Here is a 13,397-nt window from a genome sequence, read left to right on the forward strand (position 1 = left end):
TAGGCTTTTCCATACTGTTTTTCCCGAGGAGTGCAACCTTTAGATCTATTATAAAATATTATTATATTTTATAATATAACTGCTACGTAAATAACACTGCTTTTTATCATATTCATGTTGCTCTCTGCAACAATTCTTATTCTTATCAATCCAGTTTTTGTATTCCAACTCAAATCTCTCAAACAAAACACAAAGAATAATTATATGTTCTAATCTAAAAAAAAAGATACCAAGCCTGGTTAAACATAAGATATACCAAAACTTCACAATAGGCATATGTAAAGATTAGCTGCTCACTGTTATGCTGGCAACTACCTTGTTAAAAAGTTGGAAATCATCACTTAATTTCGTAACTCACTATTTTCAAATTTAATAATCACGTCAAGGCCAATAACATGCTGAAGACGTACAACTTCTCCCAGCCCAACCAACTCCTTTCTTCTTCTTCTAGTAGTGCAGGAAAGAGTAATGTAATGTAAAAGGAATCACTGATGATCTGATTTGCTTACTTTAAGAAATAATCAAGAAATCATAGGAATACTCATCATCTCATCTGCTTGATAATGGGTTTAGTCCACTAAGAAGAAAGGTTTTCCACTTATCACGATCTTTAGCCATCTCAATCATGACTCTATAGCTGGGTAGATGGGAATATTCTTTCAGCAACTTTATCCAAGTACTTCTTGGCATGCCTCTAGGTTTTTTTCTTCCTATATATCCATTCAGAGTCTAGGGACCATTCTCTGAATATGACCAAACCATCTCAGTTGATGCTTATTGATTGTGTCTATTATATTATCTGGGAAGTTTAAATCTGTTCTGACTTGATCATTAGTCTTGTGTTGCATCCAGTGGGTGTTATTAATTTTTCTAAGGCATTTCATTTCAAATGCTTGAAGTTTCTTGATCGGTTGTTGAGTTAATCTCCAGGCTTCTGAAGTATAAGTAGTCATTGGGATAATAATTGTTTTATATAATTTTAATTTTAGACTCGTTGGGATTTTTTTATTTTTCCATATTTTGTTTAGTTTATTCATGTTGGTCCAACCTAGGTTTAGCCTGTGTTTTACTGTTTCCATATTGTTGAGGTTACTAGATATAAGACTGCCAAGATAAACATATTTATTAACTTGTTCCAGCAGGTGATTTTCGAGATTTATAGAATTATTTTATTTTCTTCTTCTCTACCTATCTTCATTATCTTTGTTTTATGAAGATTTATTTTCATATCCTAAGTTCTACAAGAGTCATTTAAAATATTAATAATTTTTTCTAGCTGTGGTTTAGAATCTGCTAAAATAATGATATCATCCATGTATTTTATGTGATTAATGTTGGTACCATTGATTTTTACATCTGGTTCATCAGCTATGGCTTTACAGACTTCTAGGAAGATGATAAAGAGTTGAGGTGAGAGAAGGCAACCTTGCATTACACTTTCTCGACTCTGAAATCTGCGGTTTTAATGTTTCGTTTTAACAAAAGCTTTGGTGTCTCCATTTGTAATAAATGTTAAAATATCAGAATCCATTTTTACGTTTTTTTAGGATAGTGATCAATTTGTTTCTATTAACTGAATCAAAGGCTTGCTTAAAATCTATAAAACAACAGCATATGGGCAGGTTGTATTCCCAATATTTTTCTGCTATATTATTAATGGTGAAGATATGGTCTATAGTGGATCTAAGTGGCCTGAATCCTGTTTGGTTTTCCTCTATGATTTTTAATGTAAGCACCTGTGTTCTCTTTTGTATAAGTCGAATGAATAGTTTATAACTATGACTTTATAATAGTTTATAACTACGAGCGTTATGGGTCTATAATTTTCACATATTCTTTTGTCTCCTTTTTTGTGAATTGGTATAATAATTCCTGTTTTCCAGTCAGTTGGAATTACTCTAGTATAAAGAATTTGATTAAATAAATTCATTAAAAAATTAATGGCTTCCTTGTCACCATATTTCTATAGATATTTCATCTTTACCCGTAGCTTTTGAAAGTTTCATTTGGTTTATTGCATTTATAATTTCTGCTGGGGTTAGGTGGTGCCTTTTCACATATCATCTTTTCTGTTATACTTTCCTCCTCTTGTTCTTTTTGAAATAATGTTTGATAGTAGTCCTTCCAAATTATTTTTAATATTTTGTATTGACCCAGTTTCTAGATTGTTTTTATCTTTCATTGGTAATGGTTTATATCTTTATAGATCTTAGTTAATTCTTTGATAATTTTGTATACCATTTTATTATCATTTCTTTTATTAGCTTCTTCACAGAGTTTTGCTTTTTCCTCCAACCAGATATTTTTGGCAGATAAGCCAAAAATATCTGGTTGCATTTTATCAATTTTGTTTTTGAGATTCATATAATGTTGTTTATTTTCTTCTGTATTTTTTATATTTAATTAATATATGCTTTGCTGCTCTTTTTTCTTCTAAAGTATTCAGAATTTCAGGGGTTATCCATTCATGATTTGGTCTTGATGTTGTACCAAGTATGTTTCTTGCAGTACTTGTAATAATTTTTTTACCTTGATTCCATGTATCTTCTATATTGTCATAGGATAATCTTCTAAACTCATTTCCTATTAGTGCCTGATAGTTATCTTGCATAGATTTCTCTTTCAGTTTTGACAGGTTGATAAGAGTTCGTGATTTACGATACTTGAATTTTAGTTTAATTTTTGCTGCAAGCAGTTCATGGTCAGTGTCAAAATCTGGAGTTTTTAAAGTTCTAACATTTTGCACTGATGATTTCCAATTGCATTTGATTAGAATGTAATCAATACAGTTCTTTATTGTACCATCTGGTGAGGGCCTTGTGTATTTGTGGGAAGGTCTATGGGAAAAAAAAGGTATTACAGATAAACAGATTATTTGCTTTACAAAATTCTAATATTATTTCTCCTCTTTCATTTCTGTTATCAACTCCGAACCTGCCCATCGCATCCTCCATGCCTGGGGTGAACTTCCCAATTTTGGCATTAAAATCTCTCATCACTATTAATATATCTTTCTTATTGGTCTCGTCTATTAGATCTTGCAACTTATCATAAAAGGTATTGATTTCTTCATCTTCATGTGACTGGTCGGGGGCATAGATTTGAATTATTGTAAAGTGAACATTTTTTTCTTTACCTTTAAATCTGATAGCTATCATTCTTGGGCCATATGGTTCTATGGCCATGACTGCATTTTGTAGACTATTATTCACTAAAATGGTAACACCTTCTCTATGTATATTGTCTTCTCTGCCCGAATAGAATAATTTTATAGGAATACTACGATCTGTAAATTTGTTGATTTGGAAAAGACATGCAATTAAGTCAAGAGAAAGCTGTTCAAAATGTTATGATTATATGGTATAAATGACAGTATACTGAGCAATATACAGCCTACTTAAGATCTAAGCCACAAGATGGAATTGAAGGTACAAGAAAATAGTTTAATGTAAAATCAGGTTTAAGACTGGGGGGGGGGGGGGGATGCCATCTCCAGTGTTATTCATCAAATATATATGGATCATACATTATGAAAGAAAGTGGCAGTAAACTCAACTCTTTACTTTATGCAGATGATGTTATGTTCCTAAATAAATCCATTACAAATCTTCAGGACTTCAGTTAAAAACTAAATAATACCTGCTATAACAAATTTGGCATACGTACATAGTTTCTGCTACGTGATCTTATCCACTTAGTTAATACGAAAAAGCAGTCGATGGCAGTGCTATCCGTAGACCTTACTCATACATTTGATAATGTCTGACATCCCTTTCTGTTCTATATCCCACAAATTGATGTGGGTAAAATGCTGCTATAGGTTATCAAAGGAGCCTATGTCAATTCAACTACCTGCCTTCTGGTTAATGGGTTCCTGTTAGACCTGGTCAAAATTTGAAAAGGAGTCAAGCAAGGTTGCCCTCTTAGTCCATTGATTCTTGAACCTTTCTTATAAGAAGTCAGGAATAACAGTTCCTTCAACTATGAAGGAAAATAAGGTACAGAGAATGATCGGTTAATGAACATAATCCGTTCAAAGACGATGTTCGCTACCCAAATTATTTGTTAACCGATCATCGATTTACCATAGATTTTTATGGGAATTCGATTAATTCGTTCTGGAGACCCAAAAAAATAAATAATTATATAATTTCTTACTATGTTTATTTATAATAACAATAATACATACATACACAGTCTTGCATTTTCATCAGTCGTGTTTTTTTTCCCCCGTTTGTGGGGCGTTAAAGAATCTGTCTAATGTCAATTGCCTTTCTCTCTTCTTCACGATTTTCAGAAGTGATTAATAGCACTGTCGTTGTAGAGATCCCCAAGCCTAGTTTGGGTGCCATTCTAAGACCATTGTTCTGGCATCCTCCCACTTCTTCAAAAGATCATTAATAGCAGATGTCGGCATTGGTCCTCTTTCGTCTTCCTCTTTTTTCAGAAGAAAACACATCTCGCTGAGTTTCTTGGTGTTCTTCATTCAAGAGTTCTTGGAGTTCGTCTGTTGTCAGATCATTTTCATGTTACATTATGAGCTCTTCAATCTCATCTTTATTCATCTCCAATTCCAGATCTCTAGCAGTTGTCACAATTTCATCCATAATTTCTGGGACATCATCTCCGTCTTCCTGAATGCAGGATGTACACAGCTTTCGCCAAGCAGAAGTCAACGGTCATTGAGTGACTTCTGACCAATGAGCCAGATAGCTTCAAGAATATCATATTTTTCTTTTCAAAACGTTTTAATGTCGTCGTTGAGGAGAACTGGCATGCTTCAAAACACCGACGAAAAAGCACGCGAGTGTACAATTTCTTGAAACCCACAATATCCTCCTGATCGATTGGCTGAATCAACGCGGTGGCATTTGGAGAAACTGAACTGTCAGCCAGGGAAAGTCTTCCAGCAAATTATCTTCAAGGTCTTTTGGGTGTCCTGGTGCATTGTCCAATAGCAACAGTGCCTTCAATGGCAATTCATTGGTCTGAAGGTAATCCTTGATGCTCGAGGCACAAACTTTAAACAGCCATTCTTTGAAAAGAACCAGCGCGACCCATGCCCTTTCATTCGATCTCCACATCACTGGCAGTCTTTCTTTAAAAAAAGACATATTTCGGTGATTACACCACATTTTTTTTTATTATTCAGTTATACAACATACTGAAATTATAATTCCCGACAAGTTTCTTAAATCATAGAATTTACATCTTCAGGGGTAAATAGTATAACTTAAAGTTTAAACAAGAGAAATTAATACAAATCATAACCATCTGGCTATTCATAAACTCAAATAACAGAATGCAGATATAAAACGTTATTGACATTGAACAATACTGGATGATGTCACTTGTTCTCATTCATACAGTCCGAGCTCAGATTGAGGTAGATTTTTTATTAGAGCTGACCACACTTGATGGAGAATTAAACCTTGATTTTTATTGCATTGGGTTGGGTTTTTCAGCATATTAGCAGCTTCTTTAAATTTTCTTATGGCAGTTATTTTCTATGTATGACATCGGCGTTTTTTGCCAGAGTACATCGTGTCCAGTAGAAGTGGTATGGAAAGCAAGACCCGTTTTTTGTTCTCTTTTGTATTGTATGTCTTTTTGGTGTTCAGCCATGCATATTTCTCTAGATCTGTCCTACGTAGCAAATCCTGCAAGAGCAATGGATTTTGTAGACTCCTGGTTTTTAAGAGGATGATGAGGTGGTTTTGGTGGGTGTGGGAATCTTGAGATTTTTTCTATAGGAAGGAAGGCTACTTTTACGTTGTGTTTGTTCATTAATTTGGCTAGCTTATCTGTAACATTTTTGATATAAGGAAGCGAGATTGCGTTTTTGTAATCCTGTTTTATTGTGTTGTTAGTTGGAGGGATTTTAAGGATTCTCTTGATGTTTTTGTTTCATACCCATTCTGTTGGAGGATTTGTGTTAAGTATTTTAGTTCTTCATTACATCTTTCTTGTAGAAATCTTGTGTTTCTTGTGTGCTGGAGATATTGTATGCCCTATCTCGAAGAGTTTTAATTAAGCTTATTTTTTTGTGAAGGATGGTGGTGTAAGGCTGCATTTAGAAATCTTCTTGTGTTGGTCGGCTTCCTATATACCGAGAAGGAGAGTTAATTTTCTTTATTAACTTCTAATAGAAGCCTCCTTCTCAGTAAGGTAAATCTTCCTGTATTGGTAGGAAGCCGACCGATACAGGAAGATTTCTAAATGCAACCTCACACCACCATCCTTCACAAAAAATAAGCTTAATTAAAATTCTTCGAGACAGAGCATACAATATCTCCAGCACAAAAGAAAGATGTAATGAAAAACTAAAATACTTAACAAAAATTCTCCAACAGAATGGGTATGAAACAAAAACCATCAAGAGAATCCTTAAAATCCCTCCAACTAACAACACAATAAAACAGGATTACAAAAATGCAATCTCGCTTCCTTATATCAAAAATGTTACAGATAAAATAGCCAAATTAATGAACAAACACAATGTAAAAGTAGCCTTCCTTCCTATGGAAAAAATCTCAAGATTTCCACACCCACCAAAACCACCTCATCATCCTCTTAAAAACCAGGAGTCTACAAAATCCATTGCTCTTGCGGGATTTGCTACGTAGGACAGATCTGGAGAAATACGCATGGCTGAACACCAAAAAGACATACAATACAAAAGAGAACAAAAACAGATCTTGCTTTCCATACCACTTCCACTGGACACGATGTACTCTGGCAAAAAATGATGATGTCATACATAGAAAACAACTGCTACATTAGAAAATTTAAAGAAGCTGCTAATATGCTGAAAAACCCAACCCAATGCAATAAAAATCAAGGTTTAATTCTCCATCAAGTGTGGTCAGCTCTAATAAAAAATCTACCTCAATCTGAGCTCTGACTGTATGAACGAGAACAAGTGACATCATCCAGTATTGTTCAACGTCAATAACGTTTTATATCTGCATACTGTTATTTGAGTTTATGAATAGCCAGATGGTTATGATTTGTATTTATTAATTTCTCTTGTTTAAACTTAAAGTTATACTATTTACCCCTGAATATGTAAATCCTATGATTTACGAAACTTGTCGGAAACTATTATTTCAGTATGTTGTATAACTGAATAATAAAAAAAATGTGGTGTAATCGCAGAAATATGCCTTTTGAACCAATTAGCCACAGAAGCCTACGCCTGCAGTCTTTCTTTAATTATGGAATTTTTGTTGCATGCTCTAGGGTTCTCAGAGTGATAGACAAGAAGCAATTTAAGTTTCATATTACCACTAGCGTTAGCTCCCAAAAGTAACATCAATCGGTCTTTCATGGTTTTTTCCCCAGGAATAGTTTTCTCATCTTTCGTAATGTAGGTACGGTTCGGTATACACTTCCAAAATAAACCAATTTCATTACAATTGAAAATTTGCTGTGGACAATATCCTGCTTTTTTAATGAATTCTTGAAATTTGAGACAGAACTTCTCAGTTTCTTCTTTATCTGCACTAGCAGACTCACCATGCATTACCACATGTTTAATGCCAGATCTCCTTCTAAACTTTGCAAACCATCCAGTGGTAGCCTTGAATTCTATCTCCTCATGTGACGAATGTGGAGTTTGTTTCTTCAGTTCTTCAAAAATTTCTCTAGCCTTCTCTTGAATGATAGTCATACTAGTTACATCTCTTTTCATTTCCCTGTATTTTATCCAAGCTAAAAGCAATCTCTCCATTTTTTCATGGATGGCACATCTTTGTTTTTCTCAGATGTGATTTTCGTTACTCCCTTAGCTGCTTGAGTCTTCTTGATTATATCTTTCTTAGCTAAGATTGTGCCTACTGTAGACCTGCTCAAGCCATACTGCCTAGCAACATCAGACATCTTCTGCCCACTCTCTACCTTGGCTATTATCTCTTGCTTGGTTTCTGTGGTGAGCACAGTTCTTGACACTTCACCCATAATATTATCAGTTTTTTTTTTAAATAAAAAGTTCAGAAAAGCACTTACAAAAATTCAGAGAACAGAAATCAACTAGCAGACAAAAAGGTTATGTATACAAATGTCAAAGTCTCGTTCCAGAAACCGTTCATAGATTGCAGTAAAATACAGTTCTACAAATCTTACATACAGCGTCACTTCTTCTTGTGTTTGTTCTGCGAGGTGTTCGTTATCCGAACATAAAAATCTTTCGCAAAAGTGTTCGTTGTCTGATTTTTTCACAGTCCGAATTGTTTGTTAACCAATCACCCACTGTATTAGCATATGCCAATGATGTAGTGGGCATTTTGAAGGATAATGATCCCATATAAATCTTTTTTGGTACATTGGAAAACATCAGCAAGATCAGTGGATTAATTACTAATGAAGACAAGATAAAATAGTTTTTGGAAAGTGGGATCTTGGAGGCATTCCTTTTGGACTAATTCCTACGAAAGAACCCCTCAGTATACTCAGAATTTCCTTCTCTTGCGCAATATTACCAGTTCAAGACCTTATGTGCAAAAAGTTTAAAACCTTAGAAGATAGAAAGTAGGCTCACTTTCCTTTTCTTCTAAAACTTAAATATTACAGACATCACAAAAGCTGAAGAAAAGCAACTATATAGTAAACCTGAGCAATTTTTTTGGTCCAGCCAATACCAAGAAGTTAAAAACTACTTTCTTCAACTATCAAAGAAGAATGGAGGCTTTCAGCTTCCAGTCTTACAATTCTGCTATTTAAGCAACACTGTATAAGACCCTGATCAGACCACTGTTCTCAGATTTGGTCCCCAGGATTTTGAAGGAGATAAATTAACTGTGGAAAGGGTACAGAGGTGGATAACAAAGATGGTTTCAGGATTGTACAATGTCAGTTATGAGGATCGACCGAGGGAATATGGACTGTAGAGTTTGGTGTATAGAAGAAGGTGAGGTGATATGATAGACTTTTAAACTGTTGAGAGCCAGTTACTTTCGGGAGTTCTTTCACTTGGAAGAGGGTGAGGAGTGGTTTCTTTGTGTGGAGGGCGGTTGAACTGTGGAATGCATTGCCTGAAAGCGTGGTTAGAGCAAGAACGGTCAATGAGTTCAAGGAGTGGAATGATAAACTTCATGTTTCTTAAAAATGACCTCCCACGATGAGTCTTTTGAATCCATGGAGGCCTCGATAATAATAATAATAACTACATAATTAAAAAAAAAAAAACAGAAAGGAAAAAGAAAATAGAAAGGAAAGAAATTTCAACTGAATTCTCAATGAAGAATCCATAAAGCAAAATATTTCAGATATTTAAGAACAATTTTTAACAAACATAGCAAATTATGCTTGAAAATAGGCAAAGGCAGTATATTTTGGTATGGTGGAGAGCAAGGTAAAATAAATTTACATAGGGTAAGAGAAAAATTAGCCAACAAAGTATATAAGATAGCATTCAAACTAATTTTAACTAGTGGATCTAAGAGTTGGGTTATTAGAAATAAAACAGTTGATCAAAGATCACAGAAATCCCAGTTCTGAAAAAAATTAATATAGTAAACAGATAGCATCAATGGTAAAATCATATAGTACAAATGCAAATGATATCTGAGGCCAGGTAAAAAGATCCCAAAGGATAATCAAGATCTAGGTTGAATGATTCCATTAGTGTCAATCCATGATTTGACAATACAGTACCCTTAAAACACTAACACAAGTCAGGGCTATTTGTTCCAATAAGGTGCTTTTGCAAATAAACTCACCTTTGCCAACACATTTTTAGCCAATGGTTATAATCCCAAAAATCTTAATAAAAGATAAAATACTAAATGCCCCTCCCAATCCCTTCCTACCCTATTATTATTATTATTATTATTAAGTGACACCTGCAGGGAGTCCAAAGACTCATTGAGGGAGGGCTTTTCTCTACAATTCTGTCTTCACCACTCAATTCAGCAACTACACCAATGGTATCTACTGCCCTCCGCCACCACAAGTATTTTCACAGACAAACACAAACATCCATGCCCACAGCGGGACCCGAACTCACAGTCCCTTGGCCGGAGAGCGGATATGCTAACCACTCAGCCAACAAGGCCAGCATATAAATATAAATTTAAAAAAATATACAAAAACATTATAACACATTTAGTTATAATGATAACAGTACTTTTTTGGAAGATAAATCACTGAGATATTAATTTTATGTGAACATAATGAATAAACGTAAATGCTGCACTTCATACTGCTACATATGTATGAATGGAGAACTTATGGTTATTGTAATTTACTCTTGAGAGACACCTGTGACATTATAATTAGGAATTATAGACATGTTAACATAGGAATATTCCAATATTTGCAAAACACTCCAGTCTGAAACCAACAGACTACCCTCAGTGGCCACATAGAAACAGTCCTCAACAAGGCAGAACACCAAACAATTGACCACTCAAAAGCTGAACTACCCTAATATACAAGATTACAGCAAAATTGTTACCATCACTTATATTCAAGGCATATCTGAAAAGATGGGCAGAGTACTTAATAAATATAAGCTTCATACCACATTAAAATCATAAATCAAACTAGTACCCCCTCATCTGTTCACCTAAGAACAAACTCCATCCTTTATCTGATCCAGGAGTGTATGAAGCACCCTCTACTTGTGAACTGGCTTACCATGGACAAACAGGAAGATTTGTTGGCATGTATACCTTGGAGAACATAAAAAATATGTTCATCACCATTGTTACAGCCAGTTGGGACTGCAGATAGTTTACATACTCTTCACATGATTAGACGGAAGAAAACCAACATGAAAGTTGTCACAAGTCAGCCTGTTTCTGGAATTCGCACTAGCAATGCAACATTCCCTTAACCTCAACAAGTATGGCTGTATTAATTTATCAAAAATCTGGGAGACAGTCATTTTAAAATAAACTTAATACTTGAAAACTTCTCTTTATCTAATAGACAGCGCCAAATTAGAAGACTTTAGTTCATAGTTCTATTGGGATGAACAGGCAAATACTAAAGTACAACCCAAACTGTAAATATCTGGGGATAACACTGACATTCCATCAGCATCTCACAACATTTGCTGCTAAACTGTCATCTAACAACAATATCATACAGAAGCTTGCTGGCACATAGTGGGGACCCCATCAGAGGTGCTCTGGACTGCAACTATCAGCTTGGTCTATACCTCTGCCAAATATTTTATACCTGTATGGCTGAATAACACACACACCTCAAAAATTGAATACCCAACTTAACACTAGTATGAAAAGTGTGACAGGAAGAATCAAACTGACCTCACTATGCTGGCTCCCAGTTTTAAACAATATTGAGCAACCACATCTATGCAGGAAGCACTTCCTTCAAAGAGAATACATAAAAATCATGAACAATCCCCAACTTCCAATCTACACTGATCTTGAAGTGGCAGAACATGATGGATTCAGCTCGTGATGTCCCTCCTTGGAAACTGCAGAATGTCTGATCAACAAGGGATTTAATATTTCCAGTGCTTGGAAAGAAGAGTGGGACAATATGTCAACACTGTTCAACAAAGACGTTATAAAGGATCCAATCAGTCAAACCATCTGACTTTGGTCTCCCTCGTCGTGCTTGACGGACACTTAACCATCTTTGAACTGGACAAGGCAGGAATGCGGCATGCTTGCACTCCTGGGGCATCAATCCAACTCTGGCTTGTTACCATAGAGCAATTCAAACAATGACCAACATTATATATGAATGCAGCTTACGAGCCTTTCCTGGCAGCCCATCAGAACTACTGATCTGATTTTGATACTACTATATCAACAAAGGCAGTTGAGTGGCTGATGAATTTGGACATAAATTTATGATACAAATGATGACTTACTGTGTACTCGTTTCCTCTTCTATTTTATATATTCTGTTCTCTAAGATTGTTTTAAATTTTAATTAAACCTCTCCATATCCATACAATAAATAAATAAATAAATAAGGTAACTGTACTGTCATTACAATTTTAAATTTGTCCTACTAATAATTGAATGTTGGTATTTGAGTAGAGTAAAAACATTCAATAATTAGTAAGACAAATCCTATGACTTCTATTAGCAAGGCTTTATTCCCAAATCCCTATGAGGTGTAAGATTGACCATACGGCAACCAATGATGTCAAATATGAATAACTAATTATGAGCAAACATCATGTGTTAAGTATATCTATATTGCACGCAAGTATAAACTAGGCTCTAGTTGTAAAATTCAATGAGTGCTGTCCACCCCCCCTTCTCCCATATTCACACTTTGTTATTATTATGTTTCAGTGAAGGTTGTCATTACATGATGCCATAAGATAAGCAAGTGGTGTGGGAGGAGTTCTGAGAGGAAGAGGAGAGAGAGAGAGAGATCGAGTTAACTTAAGTGTGAAATAAAAGCATAAACTTTTGTTTTAAATGTAATACATTTCAATATTCAAAATTTCAGAAAGATGTTAAAGGTGTCATTAAAAATAACCGCCTAGTATTAACACTAGGTAGCTAACATTTGTTCCCCTTAACAGATACAACACGCACCCTCTTTTAAACAATTTCATACGTAATCATTTTTTTCTTATTCTACAGATAAACAAATAACGATGCTATTTGAAACATTCGATAGAAACTTCGCATGTTCAAACAATTTTCAATAAATATATACTTACCACAGCAACCTGCAATCATATGAAGTGATAAAAAAAAATAACAACTATACATTTCTATCCACCAATCTTGAATGACTAATGTTTAAAAATCTGTATACTGCAATCGCAGATACAGATAGTGAAGCACACATTTTATCGAAATTCTTTCACACGGCTCGAGTCATGCCATAAACACACATTATTCACAGCGTAATTCATTGAAGATGCAAAAATAGACAGTGCTGCCACGCAGGGGATATGACAGCAGTTTATAAAAATCTTATATATTATTATACGGACTCCTTGGAGTCCGCGTGGGAAAAAAAAAGAAAAAAAATATATTAATCGACAATTATCAATTACCTGGAAATTTTGCCATGCACAACTGATTCTAGCAATCTATTCCACTCATTCCACTCTTCAAGTAAAAAAAATCTAATCATCACTCCCTTACTAGTCCCACTATTACTCAATTTCCATTGATGACCTCACATTATTCATGAATTGAAAGATTTCTTCCAGATCAATCCTGTAAACAATCCTAAGTGACTTATATGTCTTTATCATATCCCTCTTATTCGCCGATCATCCAGCTTCTGTAACCCACAAATCTTCAATCACTTCTCATATGGAACATCATGCAGTTTTAGCTCAATCTCAGGTACTCTTCTGAATCCTATCCACCTGATCCACATCTCCAAGAAACCCAAGCGACCAGATTAAAATTCAAACAATAATTCAAGTGAGGCCTTATCAAAAC

The 13,397-nt window shown here is 34.8% G+C and overlaps 1 protein-coding gene across 1 annotated transcript in view; it reads right to left on the reverse strand.

Moving 5' to 3' along the window:
• Positions 1 to 12,825, reverse strand: part of Pez (protein tyrosine phosphatase non-receptor pez) — a 350,703-nt gene extending 337,878 nt beyond the window's left edge. The window contains exon 1 of the mRNA XM_090400358.1: positions 12,659 to 12,825. The gene's annotated coding sequence lies outside the window, so the exon portion shown is untranslated. The remainder of the gene's footprint in view (positions 1 to 12,658) is intronic.
• Between the last annotated feature and the right edge of the window lie 572 nt (positions 12,826 to 13,397).

This window comes from Typopeltis vanoorti, chromosome 11 (assembly GCF_054136105.1).
Source record: "Typopeltis vanoorti isolate ZY-2024b chromosome 11, IOZ_Tvanoo_1.0, whole genome shotgun sequence".
Lineage (NCBI taxonomy): Eukaryota > Metazoa > Arthropoda > Arachnida > Uropygi > Thelyphonidae > Typopeltis > Typopeltis vanoorti.